Here is a 24,889-nt window from a genome sequence, read left to right as displayed (position 1 = left end):
TCCCCCTGCCGCCCATCCCCTCTTTGTCTCTGTCTCTCTTTCCTTGTGTCCCCTTCTCCCCCACTCCCAATCACTGCTGTGGGGAGCAGGCAGGTCTCTGGAACCATGGAAACAGGTGTTGTGTCTTAGTGATGCCGTCACTTGGAGATGCAGGGGCACGAGCTTCTGTGGAGTCGGGCTTCCCTGCACCTGTGTCCACCCCACCCCCTGCCTGCGGTCCTCCCACCTTTATCACCGTGGTTAGACAGGAAGCAAAGTGGTCTCTGTGCACCGGGACCCCTGCAGCTGGTGCCGTTGTCCCTTGCTGGGGGATGGAGGGTGGTCACGTAGCTGGGAAGGGAAATGCTTCATCCCTCGTGGGTCAGACTGGAGCTGAAGGGGTGCTCAGAAGGCACTTTCTCTATGGAGACACTGAGGGCAAGACAGAGGGGGCTTTGCATGGCCCTTGATGGGGTGCCTTCACTGGAGAGGAGGGAAGAGAACGGCTGAGAGGTCTTGGTCCAAACTCCGGCTCTGCCCTGAACCATCCCCTCCCTGGCTGTGTCTCGGAACAGCAGGAGGTGTGCAGGCCGGGTGGGGAGCTGGGGTCATTTTGTGCACTGAGGCCAGAAAGCCCCCCCTCCAAAAGTGCTCACTACTTGGTGAGTTTGCCCTGGGTCTCATCCTGTTAGGGGTAAACTCTGAACATGCATGATTGTTTGGTTTGGGGCTGTATTCAAGCACATTTTTTGTTGTCCATTCCCCACCCCATAATGGGCCAATATGGAGAGGCCCATCTCCCGTTTTACAGATGAAGAAACTGAGGTCAGAGGTTGCACAGCTTAGCTCACTGTTATCTGTTACCCAAGCAGCCCCCCCCCCCACCGCAGGAGGTGTGAGGGCCAGTGGCTATCTGCCCAGGGAACTGCTGTGCCCCATCCCCCCACAAGCCGGGCTCTGCCCTAGGTTTTCATTCAGTGTCTCTGTACCACACATTTAGCTAGGGCCTCCCCCTCTCCTGGGGGAACCGTGCTTAGGGGCTGCCCTTCTGAAGTCATATAAGAAGTCTGATATGAGAGATTAGAAACTCCCCAAACCTCTCCAGGGTGTTATTTTAAGAAGACATCAAACTGTCTTGAGATATCTAGGATGGGTAAGACTAAGAAGAAGATGGGAACCAGCAGGAGGGATGGAAACACAATTTAGGGCACTTCCCAGAAGAGAAGGGGGTTTGAGGAATTCCAGACTAGAGATGGAGAGTGAGCAAGAGGGTGACCCTTCCTCACAGGGGGACTCCTGAATAGGGTGATCTGTATCAGGCCCTGCTCTCCCAGCCCACATGCCTGTGCCCTCTGGGTCACACAGCTTCTGAGGAGCAGCGGCTCTCACCCAGGGGGTCCAAGAACTTGTGTGGGAAACGGGTGCCATCTTTGTTGTCACCCACCTCTAACTGAAGCTCAGTGTTTCCTTTCATTATGAACGCAGACAACAAGCCACAGTCATATTAGTAGCACCTGTGACTTGATCCCCAGTAGAAATCCAGATGTGGTCCTATCACTTTGTAGGTCATGTTGAGAGCACCTTAAATGTCACTTATGCTTTTGGTGACTTTCAGGTGATAATAGTGCTTAGACCGGCTGCTGGATTTTGTTACTTAATGTGTTAATGAGAAGAACATACATGACTATTTCATATGGTTGATTATGACAAAAAATCGGTAACTAGTTTCAGCGTAATTTGTTTCCTTGTCATCCCATGTATTTTGTTCTGTGCATTTGAAACATTATTCAGAAGAGGGGTCTGCAGACTTCAGATCTAGGGCACAAAAAGGTTAGGAATTCCTGCTGCCAGAGCAGCTTGGGAAAGAATTCTAGGTGTTACCCGAGAACTGAGGAAGGCTTTGATGTTAGGCAGACCTGATTGGGATCCTTCTGGCAGACCCTGGGAAAGTGGCCTTATTTCTCAGAGCCATAGTCTTCTCATGTGTCAATGGAGATAAAAGAAGGTCCACTTTTGTTCTGCATGCATGTGCCTGCCTGGTCTGGTACCTGGCAGGCAGAGGGAACTCCATTATGGGAAGGAGTTGGTGGTAGTGTCAGTGGTTTATTTAAGCCCATGAGACTCAAGCAGGCTTCTCTCTCTCTCTCTCTCTCTCTCTCTCTCTTTTTTTAATCACAGAGGAGATTCTAGGCTAGGTCCTTTTCTTACTCTCCTTCATGCGGAAGGGAAACTTGCATACCTGGATAATCTTGTCTTTTTCTTTTGCTCTGGGCTGGACCAGGTGGCCTTCAGGTATCCAGTGTGAATGTTGATCCATAAAGGGAAGTATTTAAGAACTGGCCAAGATATGGCCACACAGTGGATTACTATGCAGTCACGAAAATGAATAAGTGTGATTGCACACTGCAACATGGATGAATCTAGAAAACACACTAAGTTAAAAAAGCTAGATGCCAAAAATGGTATGTTGGGATTCCATGTACATGAAATATCCAGAGTAAGGAAATTCATAGACACAGAGAGTAGATTAGCAGTTGCCAGATGGTAGGAGGAGGGAAAAGTCACTGCTGATAGGTATGGGGTTTCTTTCTGAAGTGATGGAAGTGTTCTGGATTTAGACTGTGGTGATGGATACAGAGATTGGTGAAGATGCTGAAAGCAGTGAAGTGTGAACCTTAAAATGGTAGATATTCTGTTATGTAAATTATAGCTGAGTTTTATAAAGTCACTACCCACCACATGGACATTGAAAAGATAATAAAGGAATATTACAAAAAACTCTATATCCACACATTTGATAACTTAGGCAAAATGGACCAATTCCTGAAAGACATAATCAAAGCTTACACAAGGATGGATTAGTGGAACAGATCTGTATATATTAAAGAAATTTAATCAGTAATTAGTAACCTTACAAAATGGAAAGCACCAGGCCCAGATGGTTTCACTGGTGAATTTTACCAAACATTAAAACAACAAATGATATCAATTCTTTACAATATGTTCCAGATTATCTATGTAGAAAATCTTCAAGAATTGACCAAAAACAAATAAACCAACTTATAATTATAAGTGATTATGGGAAGGTTGCAAGATACAAGATTAATACAAAGAAATCTGTTGTTTCCCTATATACCAACAATAAGCTATTGGAATTTGAAATAAACATAACACCATTGACATTCACACTAAAAAAATACTTAGGAATAAATCTAACAAAATATGTACAGAATCCATATTAGGAAAACTACAAAACCCTGGTGAAAGAAGTCAAAGAAGATCTAAATAAATGGGAAGACGTTCCATGTTCATGGATAGGCAGACTCAATATTGTTAATATGCCACTTCTTCCAAACTCAAGCTGCAAATTCCATGCCATTCAAATCAGAATCCCCACAAATTACTTTGTCTGTGTCAACAGACTGATTCTAAAGTTCATAAGGAAAGGCAATAGATGCAGAATAACCAACACAATATTGAAGAAAAAGAACAAAGTTGGAGAACTGACACACTGATGTCAAGACTTACTATAAGGCTATAATAATCAAAACAATATAATGTAGATGAAAGAATGGACAAATAGATGAATGGAATGGAATAGAGAGCCCAGAAGTAGGTCAACACAAATATGATCAACTGATTTTTGTTGAAGAATGAAGGCAATTCAATGAAGAGAGGATAATCTTCCTAACAAATGGTGCCAGAACAATGGAGTATCCACAGCAAAAAGTAAATTGACATTAAGCTTAAACCTTTCACAAAATTAATTCAAAATAGAAAATGCACCAAAAGGTAAAATACAAAACCAGAAAACTCCTAGAAGATAATAGGAGAAAATCTAGATGACCTTGGGTTTGACAATGAGTTTTTGGGTACAATACTAAAAGTATGATCCATGAAAGAAAAATTTGATGAGTTGGGCCCTATTAACACGAAAACTTCTGCTCTGTTAAAGACACTATAAGGAGAATGAAAAGACAAGCCATAGACTAGAAGAAAGTATTTGCAAAAACACTTCTCTGACAAAGAACTTGTATCCAGAATATACAAAGAGCTCTTAAAACTCAACAATAAGAAAATAAACAACCCAATTTAAAAATAGGCAATAGTATAGTGACCAGGAGAGGCAAGGGTGGGGGTGGTGGTGTTCAGAGGGATACCAATTGTGTTCTGCTTCTTAATCCAGGATGCTGGTTCTATGGGTGTGATCACTTTGTGAAAGCTCATCAGACTACTCTTGTGATCTGTGTATATTTTATATATAAATGTCATACTTGAATAAAAATTTCACTTTAAAAAATAAAAATGAACAAAAGATCTGAACTGCTCATCAGAGAAGATATACCAATGGCAAATAAGCATATAAAAAGATGCTCAACATTCTATGTCCCTAGGGAAATTGGAAGTTAAAATGAGATACTATTAAAATGGCTGAAATCCAAAACACTGACAACACCAAATGCTGGTGAGGATGTGGAGAGATGGGAACTCTGGTTCATTCCTGGTAGAGATGCAAAATGGTATAGCCACTTTAGAAGATAGTTGGGTGGTTTCTTAGAAAGTTAAGAAGTCTTGCCATATGATCTAGCAGTTGGGCTTCTACGTATTTACCAAAATGAGTTGAAACTTATTTCCACACAAAAACCTGCACCTAGGGACGCCTGGGTGGCTCAGTTGGTTAAGCAGCTGCTTTCGGCTCAGGTCATGATCCCAGCATCCTGGGATCGAGTCCCACAAAGGGCTCCTTGCTCGGCAGGGAGCCTGCTTCTCCCTCTGCCTCTGCCTGCCATTCTGTCTGCCTGTGCTCGCTCTCTCCCCTCTCTCTCTCTGATAAATAAATAAAATCTTTTTTAAAAAAAACCTACGCCTATATTCATATTGCCAAAAATTGGAAGCCACCGAGATGTCCTTCAGTAAGTGAGTGGATAAACAAATTATGGTATATCCACTGAATGAAATGTTATTTAGTTATAGAAAGACATAAGCTATGAAGACACGCAAAGCCACGGAGGGACTTTAAATGCATATTACTAAGTGAGAGTCCCGTCTGAAAAGTCTACATAATATATAACGCCAACTGCGTGACATTTTGGTAAAGGCAAAACTGTAGAGACAGTACAAAGATCAGTGGTTGCCAAGGGTTGAAGAGAGGGGAAGGGATGAATAGATTACAGCATAGGGGATTTTTAGAGCGAGTAAAACGATTCTTTGTGACACTCTCATGGTAGATACATGACATTTCGTATTTGGTAACTGTATATAACACTGTATAACTGTAATATTCAGAAGGAACCCTAATGTAAACTGTGGACTTGGGTTAATATCATTGTATCAACATCAGCTTATCAATTGTAACAAATATACCACAGTCATGGAAGGTATTAACAAAAGGGGAAACAGTGGGCGGGAGGGAGTTGAGGGGTCAGAAGGAGTATGTGGGAACTCTACTTTCTGTTTGTTTTTTTCTGTGAACCTACAACTGCTTTACAATTTGTAGTTTATGAAAAGAAAAAAGAATCCCTTTCTTGACTCTTCTTACATCAATTGAAATCCAGCTCTGAGTTTCACCTGTCCCCACCAGGAGCTGTCCAGGAGCTCAGAGTTTCTCATTTTCCTGCCACCGGCCTTCCCTGAGGTGGTTGCCTTATTAGCACGGAGGCAGTGAGGGGAGGGCAAAGTGTACAGAAGGAAACACATCATTAGCACTATAAATCGTTCTGTACCCTGCGGCATTCGGAACGGCTCCTGAAAAGCTTGCGTTCTGACTGGAATCTCTTCCTTCAGTCCCAGGAAGGTAAATGCAGGAGGAAGGAGGTCTCAGGGGGCCATCTGCCCACACTGTGGGTAGCTGAAAATGACCAGTTTGACACCACCCAGGACTGACTCACTGGGAGGTTACAGTAGATGTGATTTCCCCCAAAGCCTGAGGAAGATCCCCTCTTGCTTGTATGGTCACATCATGGCCACATGTTTGAGTGGGGCTTTCGGTTTGCACAGCACATTTCCATGCTCCCCATATCCCCATGTCCCATGTCCAGGGAGAATCCACTGGGGCCTTGCTCCAGAGGCTGGAGTTGGAACCATTTGTAGAGTGGGTGGGCCACTGTTGCCAAGCTGAGAGCCCAGTAGAGGAAGCAGTAACAACAATAGGCATTGGGGGAACAGGGGCGGGGGTGGGCACCCAGCCCAGCGTGCAAGGCTTCCCCGAAGAAGGGACTTGATAAATGAAGACAGAAGAATATATATTAGTCACAGCAGAAGCAGAGGAAGGTGGTAGAAATGTTTCAGGCAAAAGGAGTCCAGGCAGGGAGATGTTCATTACGCAGTAGGGAAGGTGAGGGTAATGAGACGGGCCAGGGAGGAAGGGCCCAGACCTCTCGGGGTCTTATAATGTAGATTGGGGGTCAAAACTTGTCCTGAGGCACCGAAAAGACCATTAGCTCCTTAAGGACAGGGAGGGAGTGATAATCAGATGTACGTTTTCTGAGACAGCTCTGCATAGAACGCCATGTCTATGCTGTGATCCCATCTAGTTCGAAGAAAGTACATGTAAATGTGTAGGTATGTATGGGGGCATATTCATGCATTAGAAAGGACTAGAAGGATAACAAGGTCAGACAGGTGGCAAATGTCTGTGTTTGAAAAAGGAAAGTGGGATGCAAACTATAGGCTAAGAAAAACTTTAAAGATTTCTTCTGTACCCAAAGGTATTGCACAAGTCTCTAAAGACATTTTTATTGAGGTTTATATGCAGTAAAGTACACACATTTTATTGTACAGTTTGGTGAGTTATGGAAAATATGTGTACCTGTTCAGCCTGTACTCTACAAGGTCTAGCATATTTCTATCATCCCAGAAAGTGCCTTCATGCCCATTCCGGATTAGCTTTCCCTGTACCAGCTGGAGGCAACTGCCTTTTTTATTTATTTCACCATAGATTAGTTTTGCCTATTCTAGAACTTTTTGCAAATACAGCCAGGGAATATCTGTCTTTTTGTGCCCGCTTCCTATGTACACCATGTTTTTGGTTTTCATGCATACCGTACGTGCATTAGCACTTTGCTTTTTTTTGTTTTGTTTTGTTTTGTTTCTTGCATTGCTGAGTAAATGGGTAAACATATACCGAACACATTTTCACCTTCTCTATTGAAGGATCGGGCTCTTTCCAGTTTGCCGCTGTGCTACACAAAGCTGCTATGAACATTTTTTTGTACATGTCTTTTTGCCAATATAGGTCCTCATTTATTTGGAGTAAACAAGTAGAATTATTGGGTCAAAATGGTAGGTTATTTGTGAACTTGACAGACCTGCCAAGCAGGTTTTCAAAGTGGCTGCACCATTTGTTGCTTCTGCCAACCACGTTCCGCTGTTCCATACCCGTGCTAATTTGGTATCGCTAATCGTTTTAATTTTAGCTCTTCTAGTAAAGTGTGATCGCACTGTGGTTTCAAGTCTCCGTTTCCCTGAGAACTAATGGTGGCGAGCATAGTCTCATGTGTGTAGCGACCACTTGGATATCTTTTGTGAAGTGTCCACTCCTACGTGTTCAATTCCAAGATGCAAGTCATTTGTCACATACATGTATCATCAATATTTTCTCACAGTCTGTAGCCATTCTATAATTTGGTCATTTCCAAAATGTTATATAAGTCGAATCAGACCGTAGATAATTTTGGGGGATTAACTTTTGATTCAGCATAATCGTCTGGAGATGCATCGTGTGTGGGGTATATATCGATAATTATTTCCTTTTTACTGCTGAGTAGTATTTCCTTTTTATTGCTGAGTAGTATTTACTGCTGAGTAGTATTCCATGGGTACCATAGTTTGTTAAACTCTTCACCCACTCAAGGACATCTGGGTTGTTTTCAGTTTGGGGCTATTATGAAGAAAGCTGCTATAAACATTCATATATATGTTTTTTGGGTGAACCTAACTATTCATTTCTCTGAGATAAATTCCCAGGGGTACAACTGCTGGCAATTCCAATGTACGTATTTAGTGCTACAAATTTCCCTCTTAGACTGCTTTAGCTGGGTCCCATAACCTTTGATATGTTAGATATTCCTTTTCATTCTGTTTCCTGCATTTTGGGATTTCCCTTGAGGCTTTCTCTCTGACCCATGGATTTTCCAGATGTGTGTTTAGTCTCTTAAGTGTTTGGGGGTTGTCCTGTTATCTTATCTTTCTGTTTGCTTTCTGGTTTGATTCTGTTGTTTCAGTTCTCTTACATTTGTCGAGATTGGTTTTATAGCCCGGGATATGGTCTGTCTCAGTATATGGCTCATGGGTACTTGAAAAAATGTGTGTTTTGCTGTCATTGGGTGGGGTGTTCTGTAAGTTTTGACTAGATCCTGTTGATTGATGGTGTGACTTAGTTCTTACATGTCCTTGCTGATTTTCTATATAGCTGCTCTCTTTGTTGTTGAGGGAAGGCAGTTGATGTCTCCAACTGTAATCATGAGTATGTTTAGATCTCCTTTCTGTTTTATCAGTTTTTACTTCATGTATTTTGCAATGTCATTGCATAGGGAAACACATTTGGGATTGCTGTGTCTTTTCGGTGGCTTAACCTTCTTGTCATTCTATAATGTCACTCTCTGTCTCTGGTAATTTTCTTTGCTTTGAAGTGTACTTTTTCTGATATTAATATAACCATTCCTTTTTTTTTTTTAGTAATGTTTACATGGTATGTTCTTGCCCACCTATGACTTTCAATCTGCCAATAACATTACATTTATGAGTTTATTACAGACAGCAAGCCATTGTGTCACGTTTTGCAACCCACTACTGATCTCTGTCTTTTAATTGATATATTTAGCTCATTTAAATTTAATGTAATTATTGATATGTTAGAGTTTAATTCTGCTACTTAATTATTTGTTTTCTGGGTTCTTTTTTCATTTTGACTTATTCGTAATGTTTTTGTGTGTATCTCTTTGTATAGCTTTTTTAGTTTCTGCTCTATCTATTACATTTTATCCACATATAGTCACAGTTGAATGATGTCATCACTTTACCGTTCTAATGGAGTGTAGAAGCTTTACTTCCCTTTAGGCCCCTTGACCTTTTCTCATTTATAATATAATAGTCTCAAGTATTTACTCTGCATATACTTATAACCACATCAGATGATGTTAACATTTTTGATTCAACCATCAAATATAATTTAGAAAACAGGAGGAGAAGGAAAGCTTATTGTATATATCTGCATATTTGCTTGCCATATTCTTTCTTCATTCCTGATGTTTCAAGACACTTTTTTTTTTTTTTTTTTAAATCCTGCTCTTTCTGTTTGGAGAATTTCTGTCAGCCATTCTTTAGGGTAGCTATGCTGCTGACAAAATCCCTTAGTTTTCTTCATCTAAGATTGTCTTAATTTCTTTTTCATTCCTGAAAGGTATTTTTTTCTGGAGGTAGGATTCAGGGCTGGCTGCTTATTAAGCACTTGAAAAATGTTGTTCCATTCCTCTTAGCTTTCATGACTTTTGATGAGAAATCCACTGTCATTTGAATTGTTTTCCCTCTAAGAGAACGTGATATTCTTCTCTTGCTGCTTTAAGATTTTTTCCCCTTGTCTTGATTTTTTGGGAAGTTTGACTCTGATATATCTTGGTGTGTATTTCTTGGCTTTATCCTGTCTAGGGTTCCCATAACTTCTTGAATCTGTACTTTTATGTATTTTGCCAAATTTGCAAGTTTTCAGCCACTATTTCTTTGAATACTTTTCCAGCTTTGTCCTTTGCCACTCGGACTCAGATGATACGCATGTTAGACCTTTCGTTAGAGCCCCACAGGTCCCTGAGGCTCTGTTCATTTTTCCTAGTTGGTTTTCTCTCTGTTCAGCTTGGGTAACTTTGTTTTTCTGGATTCAAGTTCACTGATTCTTTCCTCAGTCCCCACCATCTGCTGTGGAGCCCGTCCTCTGAGGATTTTATTTCAAGTTATTGTATCTTTCGGTTCTAGAATTTCCATAGCTTTGCATTCCTATCTTCTGTTTCTTTTCTGAATGTTCTTAGTTTTTCTTTGTTTATAATTGCCCATCGAAGCATTTTTAATGAAGCTGCTTTAAAAGCTTTGCCAGATAATTTTAACATTTGTGATTTGCCATGTACTGATTGTCTTTTTTTTTTTCTTAATTTATATAATTCCCTTCATTTCATTCCTTGTCCTTGGTGTGACAGGTTATTTTCCACTGAAACCTGGCATGAGGGGTATTATAAGAGTTAAGAGGCTCTGGGTCTTATTTACACCCCTGTTTTAACTGGCTTCCTCTAACACTTCCCTGAAGAGAGAGGGTACTGCCTCATCACTACCAGGGGAGGGTAGAAGTCCAGCTCCCATTCTCAGCTTCTGTTGACAAGAAGGAGGTGCTCCTGATTCCTGCTGGGGGGGCGGTAGTGGGACCTGTGGCTTCCAACTAGGCTTCCACTGATGCTGATGCCGCCCTGTCTGGGAGGCAGAAGGATGTCTCATTACTGCTCCATCAACACCATGGGGTAGAGGAAGTGACCTCATCACCACTGGGCAGCAGTGAAAGTCCTGGCTCTCACTAGGCTTCTTCCGACATCACCCCAGTCAGGGGATGGGGGTGGGAGGACTCTTGACTGTCTGGTGGGGCTGGAGGTCCAGGATCCCTGGTGGTCCTCACTGTCACCATAGTGTGGTAAGGGGCTTGTTACTGGCGGGAAGGATGAAAGGCTTGGCTTTCTGAGACTCATGGTTGGGGTAGGAGGGGTCAGACAGCTCATTAGAGCCCTGTCAGAGCGAAGTTCAGCACCCACCCCAGCCCCCCTAGTTTGGTCTTTGCTAGTAGAGATGGTGGCATAGTTATTTCTGTGGTGTTTGGCTGGAATAACGCAGTTATTATCTAAAAGTTTTGTGTCTTGCTAGGCTGCCTCTTTGCTGAGCCTTTGGCTGGAAAGACCAGGCTTTTCTTGGGGCTTTTTCTGTCTGTATCCATTGGTGTCTCCAGGTTGTTGGCTCCTTGGGTCCAAGTCTAGGATATATGAGGCAAAAAAGAAATCGTTTTCCACCATGTTCACCACTATGTCCCCTTTATGTTTTCTCTTTCCTTTGTATGTTAGTTTTTTATATAATGCCCAGGACTTATACTGTGCTTTGCAGGAGGAATAGGGGCAAGTACATCTTCTTCACTTTGCCAGACCATTGTCGACTTTTTACATACTTAACACCTGTTTTTTGTGTGATCAAAAAGTAATGTGTGAAGTATATGTTATTATAAAAATGTTTTTACAGGGTGCCTGGGTGGCTCAGTTGGTTGGGCGCCTGCCTTCAGCTCCAGTCGTGATCCTGGGGTCCTGGGATAGAGCCCCACATCGGGCTTCCTGCTCAGCGGGGAGCCTGCTTCCCCCCTCTCTCTCTGCCTGCTGCTCCCCCTGCTTATGATCTCTGTCAAATGAATAAATAAAATCTTTTTTAGAAAGTGTTTTAACATAAGGTAAAAATGGTATCTAATCTTGCCTCTCAGACTCAGATTAATACTTGGCAGGTAAACTTATATAATTTTTTAGATGTAAAGATTTTTTATTTTTAAGTCATCTTTATGCCCAGCATGGGGCTTGAACTCACAACTCTGAGATCTAGAGTCTCTACTGACTGAGCCAGTCAGGTGCCCCCTTTTAGATGCAGATATAGGACTTTAAAAAGACATAATTGGAAGCATCTTGGGATCCTCTTGGTCACACCTAGCAGAAATGAACTTGTGCTAGGTAAATTTAAAAAGAAACTTAGCAGAAGAATATCAGAGTATCTTATAAAACCCACCCAAGCAAGCTTCTCGAGGGAGTTGACTCTCCCTCACCTTCTTTTCTCTCCTCAGCCTATTCTCTTGGGTCTTCTAGCCCCCTTACATATTTGATCCAGGTCGCCCAAACCTCCATCCAAGTCCAGTGGTCACTTCCCTGTCCTCATGTTTTGGATGTTATAGCAGTAGTCCATTCTCCCTCCTTGCATTATTCTTTTTTTTTTTTTTTTTTTTGACAAAGAGAGAGATCACAAGTAGACAGAGAGGCAGGCGGGGGCGGGGGGGGAAGCAGGCTCCCCACTGAGCAGAGAGCCTGATGCGGGACTCAATTCCACGACCGTGAGATCATGACCTGAGCCAAAGGCAGCAGCTTAACCCACTGAGCCACCCAGGCGCCCTTCCTTGCATCATTCTTGTTTTGAGGATCTGTGACATCATTGTCCCCTCTTTCTGCATGAAGCTCACCTTATCATCCTCCTGCTCATTCTTCACATGCCACCTCTTAACATTGGGTGCTCAAAATGTGATACAATGTGGACACAGTAGGACTCTCGTTTTCTCCTCCCAAATTGTCCTCACCCCAAACTTCCCCATGTCAGCCAGTGCAACCCACCAATCTTCATGAACGGAGGGGACAGAGGCAGCCAACTGTCTGGAAAGGGGGCACATCCACTTTGGGGGCCAAACTTTAAATTAGCCATGATGCCAGCCCCGCCCACCTTCCATAGAGATTTTGGCCAGAACTGAAACCTGGATTTCCCAAATCCATTTCCATCTGATTTAGACACGATGCCCAAACCATACCAAGTGTCGGTCTTCACTGTGGACTGTGAGTTTTTCTACGTCGTTGTGAGTGTATTTGGTGAGACTAGGGAAAGACTGCCTCAGCGTCCACTGCCTGAACACCAGTGAATAGCCCCTCAGAGTCCCAGGGAGTTCTAGACTGGGCTCTCTGGGACTCTCGAAATCAGTGTCTGTTTTGTAAAAAGTTGTAAAAACCACACCTGGCCAAGTATCAGGACGAGTTTCTGATTTCAGTTCCGTCCACAAACCTTGACGATTTCTTTTCTTGCCGGAGGAGTTTCTCTTGCACCCCTAAACCGTATTCATGAATGGGCTGGCAAGGGAGGAGGCAAGAGATTTTTTTTTTTTTACTTAAATAATTGGCAAGAGTTTAAAGAGAGGGAGGAGAAGGAGGCTGACAGAGATGTGTGTGTCGGTGTCTGAGCTCAGGCACCTGTTGTTGGAAGGACGGAGAGAAGACGGGGGTGCTGAGTGGTTCTCACTCTGGGAGGGAGGAAAAATGTGGTGGAGGGACGGGGCAGAATAATGGCTGAAACCGGTCTGTGCTGGATCTATTCCTATGAAAAAGCGTCTGGATGTCAGAAGGCTCCACGCAGTCTTCCTTGCCCCAAACTGTGAAAGAGTCACTCTGTCTGACAAACTGGCGAAGAACCTGGCAAGCGCGAGTAGCCTGTGATGAACACAAGTCATCATGACAACCACCGCCTTTGGCTGCTTCTGGAAAAATCAGAAAGCTGCCCGTGTAGGTGTAATTGGCCTTTCTCGAGCTTTTACATTTATTTATCGATTGCTTTGTTACCGTGCAAGCCTTTGCGGCAAATAGGACAGGCTCTGTGTTTTAAAGGCAGCTGGATTAAAATAGCCCCCTTTCCAGACAGTTGGCTGCCTCTGTCCCCTCCGTTCATGAAGATTGGTGGGTTGCACTGGCTGACATGGGGAAGTTTGGGGTGAGGACAATTTGGGAGGAGAAAACGAGAGTCCTACTGTGTCCACATTGTATCACATTTTGAGCACCCAATGTTAAGAGGTGGCATGTGAGTACTCAGGGGTTAGCCTGCGAGTTTTTACCTTGGCAAGTTCCTGTAGTCCTTGTTGCATTCCCCATCTTGGCAGTAATTTCAGTCTGCTCGTTTTGTGTTCCCCTTTATCGCCAAGATGCTAGGGCATGCCAAGAAAGGCCAGGCGTCATTTGCCAGCTGAGAGAACCCTCTATGCCTCACTCCTCTCATCTGTAAAATGGGGACAAGAATGTGTGTACCTCCTATGAATTCAGTGAATTAATTCGTAGAAAGAACCTAGAACAGTGCCTGGCACATAGTAACCCCTCAGTTAGCATTAGCTGCTATTATTCTAAGTATAATAGCAAAGGCAGCATCTGGGGTGTCTGGGTGGCTCAGTGGGTTAAAGCCTCTGCCTTCAGCTCAGGTCATGATCTCAGGGTCCTGGGATTGAACCCCATGTTGGGCTCTCTGCTCAGCAGGGAGCCTGCTTCCCTCTCTCTCTCTCTCTCTGCCTGCCTCTCTGCCTACTTGTGATCTCTCTCTCTGTCAAATAAATAAATAAAATATTTTTTTTAAAAAAAGCTAAAACATTTTTTAAAAACTTAAAAAAAACAGCAATGGCAGCATGGGGCATCCTGTTCTCTTCTCTGGTTCTTTCTGACGATTCCCTGGATAGGAGGGAGTCAGACAGAACTGGGTTCACGTGGCTCAAATCTTCCTGCCCATGCTGCGTGCTAGTTGTTCTACCTGGGGAAAGTCACATAGCCACCGGGATGCTCCTGATCCTTAGATGTTCAGGGTTTTGCAAGGTTGCTCAGAAGGAACAAGGTCATGGGCTTCAAGCCCTAAGTGGTCTCTGGTATAGAGTCAGCTGAACGGACACGAGTGTCTTTATCCTTCCCTTCCCTCCTCTTATTTCCTGTTGGTCTTAACCACAACGCTGGTCTTCCCAAGCAGCCTGGCACCCTTCCCTCAGTAAAGAAGGGCATGAGCAAAGGTGAGAAGTAAGCGAAGGCTTATCTCTGTTTCCTAGGCAGCTCTCCCTTTGTGTGCCCGTCTGCTTCACCTTCCTGCTCCCCACGCCCCCTCCAACCACCACTGCTTCCCTTTTCCCATTTCCCCCCTTTTGTGGCCCTGCAGTCCTTCTGATGTCCACTCTCTACTTTCACTGCTGTCTGGGACACATCTGTGACTAAATATCCCTCCATATAGCTTGCATTTTGAAGAGTCAGCAAGGCCAGAGGAAGTGAGCCATCCTAACCCAGTGGGGAATGAATCACTGGCCATGAGAATTGGGGCAATTTGTGTGCAGGATGTCTTTGCTGGAAGCCTTGAATTATAACACAGAGGCACAACCCCATACTCAGCCCTCTGAGTGTCTATCAAACAGCAGGGATCATTTCCTATGAACACGGCCCAGGAAAGAATGTGGGCTTTGAGAGTCAGGCCAACTTTGGATGTGCTTCCAGCTTGGCTCATAGGAACGGGGACCCCAAGAACTTGGGCAAATATGTGGCTGACTCTCCCTGAGCTGTAGGAATTGTGGGTGACTCTCATTATGGTAGTGGGCTGATGACAGTCATTAAACTAGGCAAGCCAGTGAAAGTGCCCCGCAGGGTATCTGACACAGAACAGCCTCTTGAAATAGCCAGCCTTCCTGCCTACCCACCCTCTTTCCATCCTTCCTGTTCTGTAGACTAGTTACAGAGAATTGACATTCCTATGTAATATTGCAAAGGCGTCAATTAATTATTTGTTTCCCTTTCTAAGTTGTGGTAGAACACGCATGATGTGAAATTTACCACCTCAGGGCACTTGGGTGGTTCCATCCATTGAGCTTCTGCCTTCGGCTCAGGTCATGATCCCCGGGTCCTGGGATCGAGCCCCGCATCGGGCTCCTTGCTCAGAAGAGAGTCTGCGTCTCCCTCTCCCTCTGCTTGAGCTTTCTCACTCTCCCTCTGTGTCAAATAAATAAATAAAAATCTTTTTTTTGAAAGATTTTTATTTATTTATTTGATACAGAGAGATCACAAGCAGGCAGAGAGGTAGACAGAGAGAGAGGGAGAGGCAGACTCCCCGCTGAGCAGAGAGCTCGATGAGGGGCTCGATCCCAGGACCCTGAGATCATGACCTGAGCTGGAGGCAGTGGCTTAACCCACTAAGCCTCTGAGGTGCCCCTAAATAAATAAAATAAATAAAATAAATAAAATAAAATTTACCATCTTCATGTTGGTAAGTGTATATAGATCAGTGGTGCGAAGCACATTCATTTCATTGTATAAAACTAAAACTCTGCACCCGTGTCCCCTCCCCCAGCCCCTGACAACCACCATTCAGCTCTGTCTCTATGAATCTCATTGCTCTGGGTGTCTCCTAGATGGGGAATTGTACAGTATTTTTCTCTTCGTGACTGGCTTATTTTTCTCAGCACAGTGTCCTCAAGGTTCCTCCGTGTTGGAGCATGTGACAGGATTTCCTTCCTTTTTAAGGCTGCAGAATATCCCATTTCGGTATACACCGTATTTTGCGTATCCATTCACCTGTGTCTGTGGACACTGGGGTTTCTCCTGAGGTTTGGCTCTTATGAATAATGATGCCATAACGCAGATTTACAGGGTCCATTCATGTCCCGGCAGTCAGCCCTTTTGGATATACTCCGTAGTGGAATTGCTGGATCATGTGGTCATTCTATTTTTAATTTTGGGGGAAATCACCAGCACCATTCCACATTCGGCAGTGCATGAGGCTTCCCATTTCTCCTCACCCTCACTAACCCTTCTTATTGTTCTGTTTTGTTTATGGTAGTCATCTGAATGGGCGCAAGGTGGTATCTCATTGTGGTTTTGGGTTCTTTTTTTTTTAAGATTTTTTTGTTGATTTGGGAGAGGGAGAGAGAGACACAGTGGTGGGGGAGGGTCAGAGGGATAGGGAGAAGCAGTCACCCCCACACCCCACCCCTCCAGCTGAGCAGGGAGCCTGGGGTACGTGGGGCTTGATATCAGGACCCCGAGATCATGACCTGAGCTGTCTGAGGCAGACACTTAAACGCTTAACTGACTGAAACACCCAGGCGCCTCTCTCTCCTTGTGGTTTTGATTTGCATTTCCCTATCCGTGAGTGATGTTAGCATCTTCTCGTGTACCCGTCGGCCATCTGGATGTCTTCTTTAGAGCACTGTTTGGTCAAGTCCCTTGTCCATTTTTTTAATGGTTGTTTGTTGTTGCTGCTGTTCTTGAGTTGTAGGAATTCTTTATATATTCTGGATATTGGCTCCTTGTCAGATAGATGATTTACAAATATTTTCTCCCATTCTGTAGGTTTACCTCTTCACTCTCTTGACTCTGATGCACAGAGTTTTCAATTTTGATGGAGATCCACTTTATCTGTCTTTATTTTGTTGCTTTTTGGTGTCATAGGCAAGAAATCACAGGCAAATCCATGGTGAGGAAGCCTCTCTGTTATGTCTTCTGAGAGTTTTATCACTGAAGCTCTTTACATTGAGGCTCTGATCCATTTTTATTTAATTCTTTGATACCGAGTGTTCCCAGCTCATAATAATGTATGTATTTCCATTTATTTGCCTTCTTTTGTGTCCCTCAAAATTTTATTTCATTAAAACCGTGCCTATTCTTTTTTTTTTTAAGATTTTATTTATTTATTTGACAGAGAGAGATCACAAGTAGGCAGAGAAGCAGGCAGAGATAGAGGAGGAAGCAGGCTCCCCGCTGAGCAGAGAGGCCAGTGCGGGGCTTGATCCCAGGACCCTGGGATCATGACCTGAGCTGAAGGCAGAGGCTTTAACCCACTGAGCCACCCAGGCACCCCAAAATCTTGCCTATTTTCTTAAAGTTTATTTTTTCTTCATATTTTTCTTTCTTTTTTTTTTTTCCTAATGCAATTTCTGGTTTTTATTCATATAATGAAGCAATAGTTGATTTCTATCTTGTACCAAATTTCTGTATTTGTAGCAAACCACTTTACCTACCTCTCTTTGTGAAAACCATGCCTTTGGTTGATTATTTGGGGTTCCTAGAAACATTCTGAAGGTGAAAAAATTATGAATTACGCCAACGCTTTAATCGGCAAAGGTAGAATTCATCGTAGCCTCATTGAATGAAATGGCTTGTGACATAAAAACGCCCAGAAACTACCTCACCCACACACTCATCGTGAAGTTACTCAGAAGGCTGCAGCGGAGCAATAAATGAATCAAAACAAGGAACTCATAATGAGGGGTGACATAGTATAAAAACAAAGAAACAAACAAACAAAAAAGTAAATCTGTCTTAAAGCTGCTGCCTTCTCCCCAACGAAACACTGCCATTTTCCTAGTTACAACATCTTTCGTGAATGTCAACAAGAATTATTTAAAGAATTGTGGTGTAGTGTAAAAATATTTAATACAAATCCAATCCAGATCTGCATTTTTTTAAAAGTAATTTTACAACATTTAGAATAAGAGAGGGGCTAAAATTGCAGGTTCAGAAACAATTTCTTAAAAACCGTGTAGAAATTCTAGACCCAGCTCTTGGCTGGTACGGTTTTAAATCTTGATTAAAATGAATGATGTTGTCAGAAAACCTAAATTCACAAAGCTGATACATGAAGGAGTTGAATACTTATGCGATAATGTGAAAAGAAAAAATTTTTTTAAAGATTGTATTTATTTGACAGAGAGATCACAAGTAGGCAGAGAGGCAGGCAGAGAGAGAGGAGGAGGCAGGCTCCCTGCTGAGCAGAGAGCCTGACACGGGGCTTGATTCCAGGACCCTGAGATCATGACGTGAGCTGAAGGCAGAGGCTTAACAACTGAGCCACCCAGGCACCCCATGAAAAGAAATTTAAAAAAGGATTCTAGAAATAACCTTGAGGAGAAGAGCCAAGGTCACACTGATGGATGGCAGAGGTTGACTCCCACCTAAGCAGGAGGGTGCCATGACTCCCCTGGGTTCTAGGCTCAGATTCTAGTGATAGATTTGCCACTTTCTAATCTGAGCAAGGCCCTTCTCTGCTCAGAGCCTCCATTTTCCTGTCTGTAGAATGGGAGGAATGCACTAACTGGTCTCCAGGATGCCTTCCTAGTCAAATAGTCTAGTACGTGCATGTCTTTGAAAAAGAGAAGGCATCACTTCTCAAGCCTGACTGCAGTGGAATCAATCAGAGAGTGTTTTATTTCCTGGCCCAGTCTCAAAGCTCTCTGGAATTGGGCCATAGAATTGTTTATGCCCAGAAAGCATGCTGATAGCTAATAGATAGCATTTACTGAATGCTTGTAAAAAGCCAGGCACAAATTTTCCACTAATTTATATTCTGGTTTCTCCTCAGATGGTGTAAGTGTTTCTCCTTTTACTAAACATGTTCTATCAACTCACTGTGTTCAACCCGAACCCTAGTAGACCCCAAGAACACACTTTGGAACAGGCATGCCCTATCCTTTTAGGCAGTGGTCTCAAAGGAAGACCGGTCTTTGACTTTTTATGGTAACATTTGGTCATAGGTGTCATGAACGTGCTCCAAAATATACTGACTACTGATTTCTAGATTGCCATCAAAATGGAAACACAGTTTAAGTAGTCTCACAGGGAGCCCTCGGAGACCCTCCAAGAGCCTGAGAGATTCTCCATCCCAGTCAAGGAACACTGGGTTAGGGGGGAAGCAGTTAGCCCTGCATTGGCCCACCCACCAGTAATTAGGAACTGTGACCCCACATGAGGTGGAAACTTGAACCAGGGTAACGAAGGACAACAAGGCATTGAATAACCAACTAGAGGTATGTTTAGAGGATATTAAGCCTACGGAAAGGGTCTTAGAAATATGGAGCCCAACCAACCAGCTTCCCTGAATGCTAACAACTCACGTAGCTTGGTACGGTCAGGAAGTGATCATTGGTACAACACTGCTCACTAAACTGTGGACCTTATTTGGATTTTAGCCATCTTCTCCCCACCCAATGTCTCCTTTTAGTTCCAGAGTCCCATCCAGGATCCCACATTGTGTCTCCTCAAGTTCCTCCAATCTATGGCAGTTTCTTGATCTTCCTTTACCTTTATGACCTTGACATTCTGGCGAGAACTGCTCAGTTATATTATAGGATGTCTTCTCATGACTCAGTCATGATTATGCATGTTTTTGGTAAGAATCCTGCAGAAGTGACATCATGTCCCTCTCAGTGCATCCTATCAGGGGAGATAGGATCTTGACATATTTTATTGTTGGTAATATTAACTTGGATTATGAGGTTAAGGTGGTGCTGGGTTTCTCCACTGTGCAATTATGATTTTTCCCTTGCAATCAATTAATTTCTTAGAGGAAATACTCTGAGACTATGCAGGTATGCTGTCCCCTCTGAGATTTTCATCCACAGATTCTAATAGTCATATCGAGGATGGTTACTACTGTGGCATTTGCCTAATGGTGGTTTTGTATTTTTCTCCTTCTAGCCACATTTATTGATTGGTATTCTTTTGTAAAAAAAGATCTGTTCCTTCTCCTCCATTTATTCCTTTATTCAGCTGTTTAGAACATTAGTGTAGACTCATTTTGTAGAGTATTTATTTCATTCTATAAATTATAATCTAGCACTTTCATTATTTATTTTGTTGTTAAAATTGTCCTGGCTTTAGCTGTTGGAAGCTCTTTCAAGCTGGCTCCCCTGTCCTCTGACACATCCCTTTTCAAGGAATGACTTATTTTCTGGCACTGTAAGATGTTCCTGGTTCGTCTTATATATTTCCTGCCCCGGTCCTGGAATCAGCCATTCCTCTAAGGAACCCTGGTTCCTGTGAGTGGAGAATGGTATTTAGAAACCAAGACCTGGGCACTAGGTGTGCTCATTGCTACTGGGATGTCATTTCCTGGCTCTCTCGGTAGAGCCAGAAAATATATGTACACATTTTTTTAAAAAGGTTATTTATTTATTTATTTTCAGACAAAGATCATAAGTAGGCAGAGAGGCAGGGAGAGAGAGAGAGGAGGAAGCAGTCTCCCCACTGAGCAGAGAGCCCGATGCGAGGCTCAATCCCAGGACTCTGGGATCATGACCTGAGCTGAAGGCAGAGGCTTTAACCCACTGAGCCACCCAGGTGCCCCTATATGTATGCTTTTTAACAGAAGCATACACACATCCATTTCACTTCTTTATGTATCTCTGTGTAAATACATTCAGAATCCATGAGTTCATGCTGATTTCTCCAACTCCCATCTAACCAGGTTGGTTCATTCTAGATTTCCCCTACTCCTTATTTGTCACTTGTTTCTCCTACAGTGAGAAGCTGGCTCTCATAATCTATGATACATTTACTTGTTTGCTTAGTCATAGCACACACATAAAGAGGTCTCCAGATTTTAAACACACATCCCTATGGCAAACAGGTTTAATAATTACAAAATGATGTTGATGTGTAGTTCTTTTTGTCTTTAGCCTTATAGTAGCCAGTCAAAATACTATTTTCCAAAGTTCCTCCGTTTAATTCTTTCTTCCCCCGTCCCTTACAATGTGGTTATGTCACTCATTCACAATGCATTTGGGTCCATTCGTTTTGTAGATTTTTGTCCCCCTGTCCACCGCAATCCCAGTTGACCTGAGTTAGTTATTTAATTTGGGGTATGTAAAACCTTGCTGTAGTTCTGAGAGTCAAAGGGTTACACGGAAATTGCCCCAAAGAAGTGTTGCCCTTCCTCCTCGCCAGCTCATTCTCCTCTCCTTCTCACTCCTTTCTTACCCCAGTATCTTTAGTTTCGAGTGTATCCTTCCTGCTTTGAATGGTGAGAAATTTTAAAATTAGGTCACAGAAGAGATTCTGCCTTGAACCGTCATGAGGAGAAGAGTGGGGCCAGATAAGGGAGGTCAAACCACAGGGGCAGAGGGAGGAGTGATGAGGGACTGACGCGGGGAGGGTCCGTGCAGGACCACATGCCTTGGTGCCTTTCTTATTCCCACCTGTGGAACTAAGGTTTCAAAGCATGGGCCTGGAATATTCCAGAACAGCAGGGGGACTGTGTGGGTGCCGACCAGGGCCTGGAGATACCTATTTCTCCTGCTATGAGATGTAGGATCTCTGCCTCTACCATTCCACAGTGTTTGAGAAATCCTCCAAGAAAAAAAGCCCCAGTGGGGCTGCCCCAGGAGAGTCGGACCTAGGCAGACCTTCCACCAGTCCTGCACATTTGGGAAGATGACCCTGTCTTGCATCATGAGGTCAGGTAAACATGTGAAGAGGAGGTCTCCCTCTGTGCCCTCTGGGCTCACCCCTCCCCAACTGCAGGCCTCCCTGTTCTGCTCAGGGTCCCCACTAAGGACTCACCCTTACTGGCTCCGAAGAGGAACTTGGAGATGGGGGCAAGCCCGGCTGCCGACTATTTCAACATGACCCCACCATGGGTGAGGGCCATTCCCATTCCCGGCAGCTGCTGGAATTTCACAATAGATTCTTCTCTTACCAAGGTGCTGAGGGAAGCCAGGCCTTGCCTGGCGATCTCTGAAAAAAGGCATCATCCTTTGGGAGGGAGGGAGTGCCACCTTCTTTCCCCTTCCTCTCTGCCCCAAAGCCAGTAGGGTTCTGCTGACAAGTCACAAGAAACAGCTGATGACTGACTCATCAAACGGAAATGAGGGTGCCAAAGGACCAGGTGGTGAGCCACGATGCTCTGGGTTAACCCCCAGGGCAGCTCAGCTGAGGGTCCCCCCACCTCACCCCGGTCAGGCTCCCACCTGCCTGGGCTCCCAGGGCCCAGTGCCTTGGGCAAGTCTGCCTCTCAGAGCAGCTGAGGGAAAACTCTAGATGGTGTCAGGATGCCAGGGGGAGTTGGCATGCTGAGAGCTGTGCCCTGTGCCATGGGGATCCCTGCCCCATCCCTGGAGAAGGCCTTGATCGTCTTCAGTCAACTGCTGGGGACACTAAGGCCAGGAGATGGGAGTCTTGGGGGCCTGGAGAAGGGAAGAAGTGTGGGCCAGCAGGCGTTGCAGGGGTGCTGTGAAGGCTGCTCAGAGCAGCCCCAGGGCACTGTGTCCTGACCCTCTCAGGACAGGGGTGCAGCAGAGGCAGTGTTGGCTGAAAACGTTGATTTGCATCTTGTGTTTACAGTGGGACGCGGTAGGGCAGGATGACTAATGTCTGCCTCGTGACACCCGGGTGTCCCTTGCCGCAGGGACTGGGCGGAGGGCACTCTAAACCCAGTCGGTGTGGTTCAGCCCTAGGTCCAGGCTGGAGATGGTCTGGTTCAGCGGGTACTGAGCTTCCAATCCTATCCCCTTCCTGGAGGGTGGGTAGCTGGTATAGACAGACATGGACATGGGGGGCTCAAGATTCCTTATAGCTGGGGAGGTAGGTCTCTTAAAGCAAGACCATGTTATAGCTAATTGAGTCTTCATTTTGGGGGGTGTGAACATGAGCTGATTTTCTTTTCCTTCTGGTAACTGGCATCTTGACTGTGCTGAGAGCGCCCAGTAGTGGCCCGGCCCAGGCCCCCTGCGTTCAAATCCCAGCTTTGCAACCTCTTCGCTGTGTGACCTTGGGCAAGTCGTGTAACTTCTCTGTGCCACAGATGACCCATCTCTCCATCCACCTCCCTAGAGATGATCCCCCCATCAGCCTCTTACTGCTAACTTTCCCTTCTCCTGCCTCCTCCGCAGGGAGCCTTCCAGGGTCAACTACCAGCAAAACAGCCCGGGTCCAGCTTTTGTGGCTAGACCCCACCCCTTGCCCTCCCCACAAGGACCACCTCTCACATCTCCTTACCTGCCCTCCCTGCTTTCCCCCTCAGCCCTGCTGTGGCTCACAGGGAGCCGGAAGCCAGCGTGCTTCCCAAGCAGTCACTCGACAACAAAATGGCAGCACCGCCTCCCCCTCCCCACCGCAGGTGTCTGGTCTGGAGAAGGAATTCTTTTAAAGACAAACCCCACCCCCACCCCCGCCCTTGGCTTTGGTAGAGAGAGGAGAGTCCTCTGGAATTCTTGACAGCATGTCTTCCCAGTCTTCCTGTATTTGCAGGCACGGGTAGGTGGCTGTGCCCCTTCTGGACGGACCCCTCCCATTGAGGCCCCCTGGGGTAACTGCCCCCCGGCTCCCTGCTGCTGGCTCACTATGACTCTTTAGAACATGAGCAGGTGGGTCACTGAGCACGTTTTGTCCCCTGAGTTGGGTCTTGGCCACAGTCGGGGAGCACGGAAGGAGTCCTCAATACGGTTGTCTGCTTACAGCCCAGCCGGCTCTCCCAGCCGGGCACCCACCCTGGGGCTGCTCCATCCCCTCCCTGGGGCTCTGCTTCCCCTTCTTCGAAATGAAGGACTTGATGCAGGGGCGGGCGGTGGGGGGCAGCCTCTGAGCTCCCTCCAAGAACCCACCCTGGGGCTCGTGGGGAAAAACCAGCCTTGGGGGTCAGAGGGTCTTCTGATGCCATGTGAGCCATCCACGCCCCAGAGTCATCCTTCTGAAGGTGCCTGAGCTCCCAGCTCCTGCAATGGATACCAGGAGCCCTTAGTCTGGGGAGGACTAAGCTAGAGAGGGTCCTGTCCTGGGGCTCTACTGCAGGCAGAAGGCTGTGGCCTCGTCACTAGGGTCCGTTCCCAGGACGCACACCCGGGGCCCCAAAGCCCGCACCCCGCACCATCTAGCTCAGTGGCAGTGGACTCATTGCCTGGGCTGCCCAGGGAGGAATCAGGGACATTGGAAGGGCCCAGGGACATCCTTGGGCTGCCGGTGTCGCTCATGGAAACAGCCAGCGTGCACGGTCCTGAATCCCCCATGAGAGGTTTTCCCGAGCTCAGTCTGTCACCGCAGCAGCCAGAAGGTGGGGGGCCTGGCCCTCTGTTCCAGGGTCTCAGTCCTTGGCAGGCTCGCGCCTGCACCCAGACTTCTGCACATGCTGCCTCTTTTTTCTGGAACGTTCTTCCTCTTGCTTCTCTCCTCGCTTCCTCGTCCAGCTTCGTGGTCTCTTCAGGGAGGCTTCCCCGATGACCTAGCATGGGCTCCCCATCTGGCCTGCCCCTGGCACCATCTGTCTTCACGGCATCCCCTTCTGCGATGACCTCTTTCTTGGTCCGTTAAGCGGTCCGGTGTCTGTGTCCGACGCCAAGGAGCACGACCCAGTGGGGACCTTGCTGATGTGGGGAGATGCTGGACAGCTCACAGAGGGCCCATGTGTCCCCTGGCAGGCATGCGGTTCCTCCTGGGCTGGGGAAGCGGGAGGATTTGCCTACGTGGGGCCCCCACGAACCAAGGGTTCCAGTCACGCAGCTGGGTCCCCGTTTGGATTTCGCAGTTTTGCATGTCGTTTGCATGGCCCAGCTCTAAGCTCAGGGCTTCTGCTTGTGGTTTCCTGGTCCCTCCCCAGTTCCACC

At 45.4% G+C, this 24,889-nt stretch overlaps 1 protein-coding gene across 3 annotated transcripts in view; it reads left to right on the top strand.

Annotated features, from left to right (window-relative positions):
* PIK3R5 (phosphoinositide-3-kinase regulatory subunit 5) overlaps positions 1–24,889 on the top strand; it is a 64,257-nt gene that overhangs the window by 14,881 nt on the left and 24,487 nt on the right. The window lies entirely within an intron of this gene.

Source organism: Neovison vison, chromosome 5, assembly GCF_020171115.1.
Source record: "Neovison vison isolate M4711 chromosome 5, ASM_NN_V1, whole genome shotgun sequence".
Taxonomy (NCBI): domain Eukaryota; kingdom Metazoa; phylum Chordata; class Mammalia; order Carnivora; family Mustelidae; genus Neogale; species Neogale vison.
The sequence above is the reverse complement of the archived record's forward strand: the minus strand, read 5'-3'. Positions and strand labels throughout refer to the sequence as shown.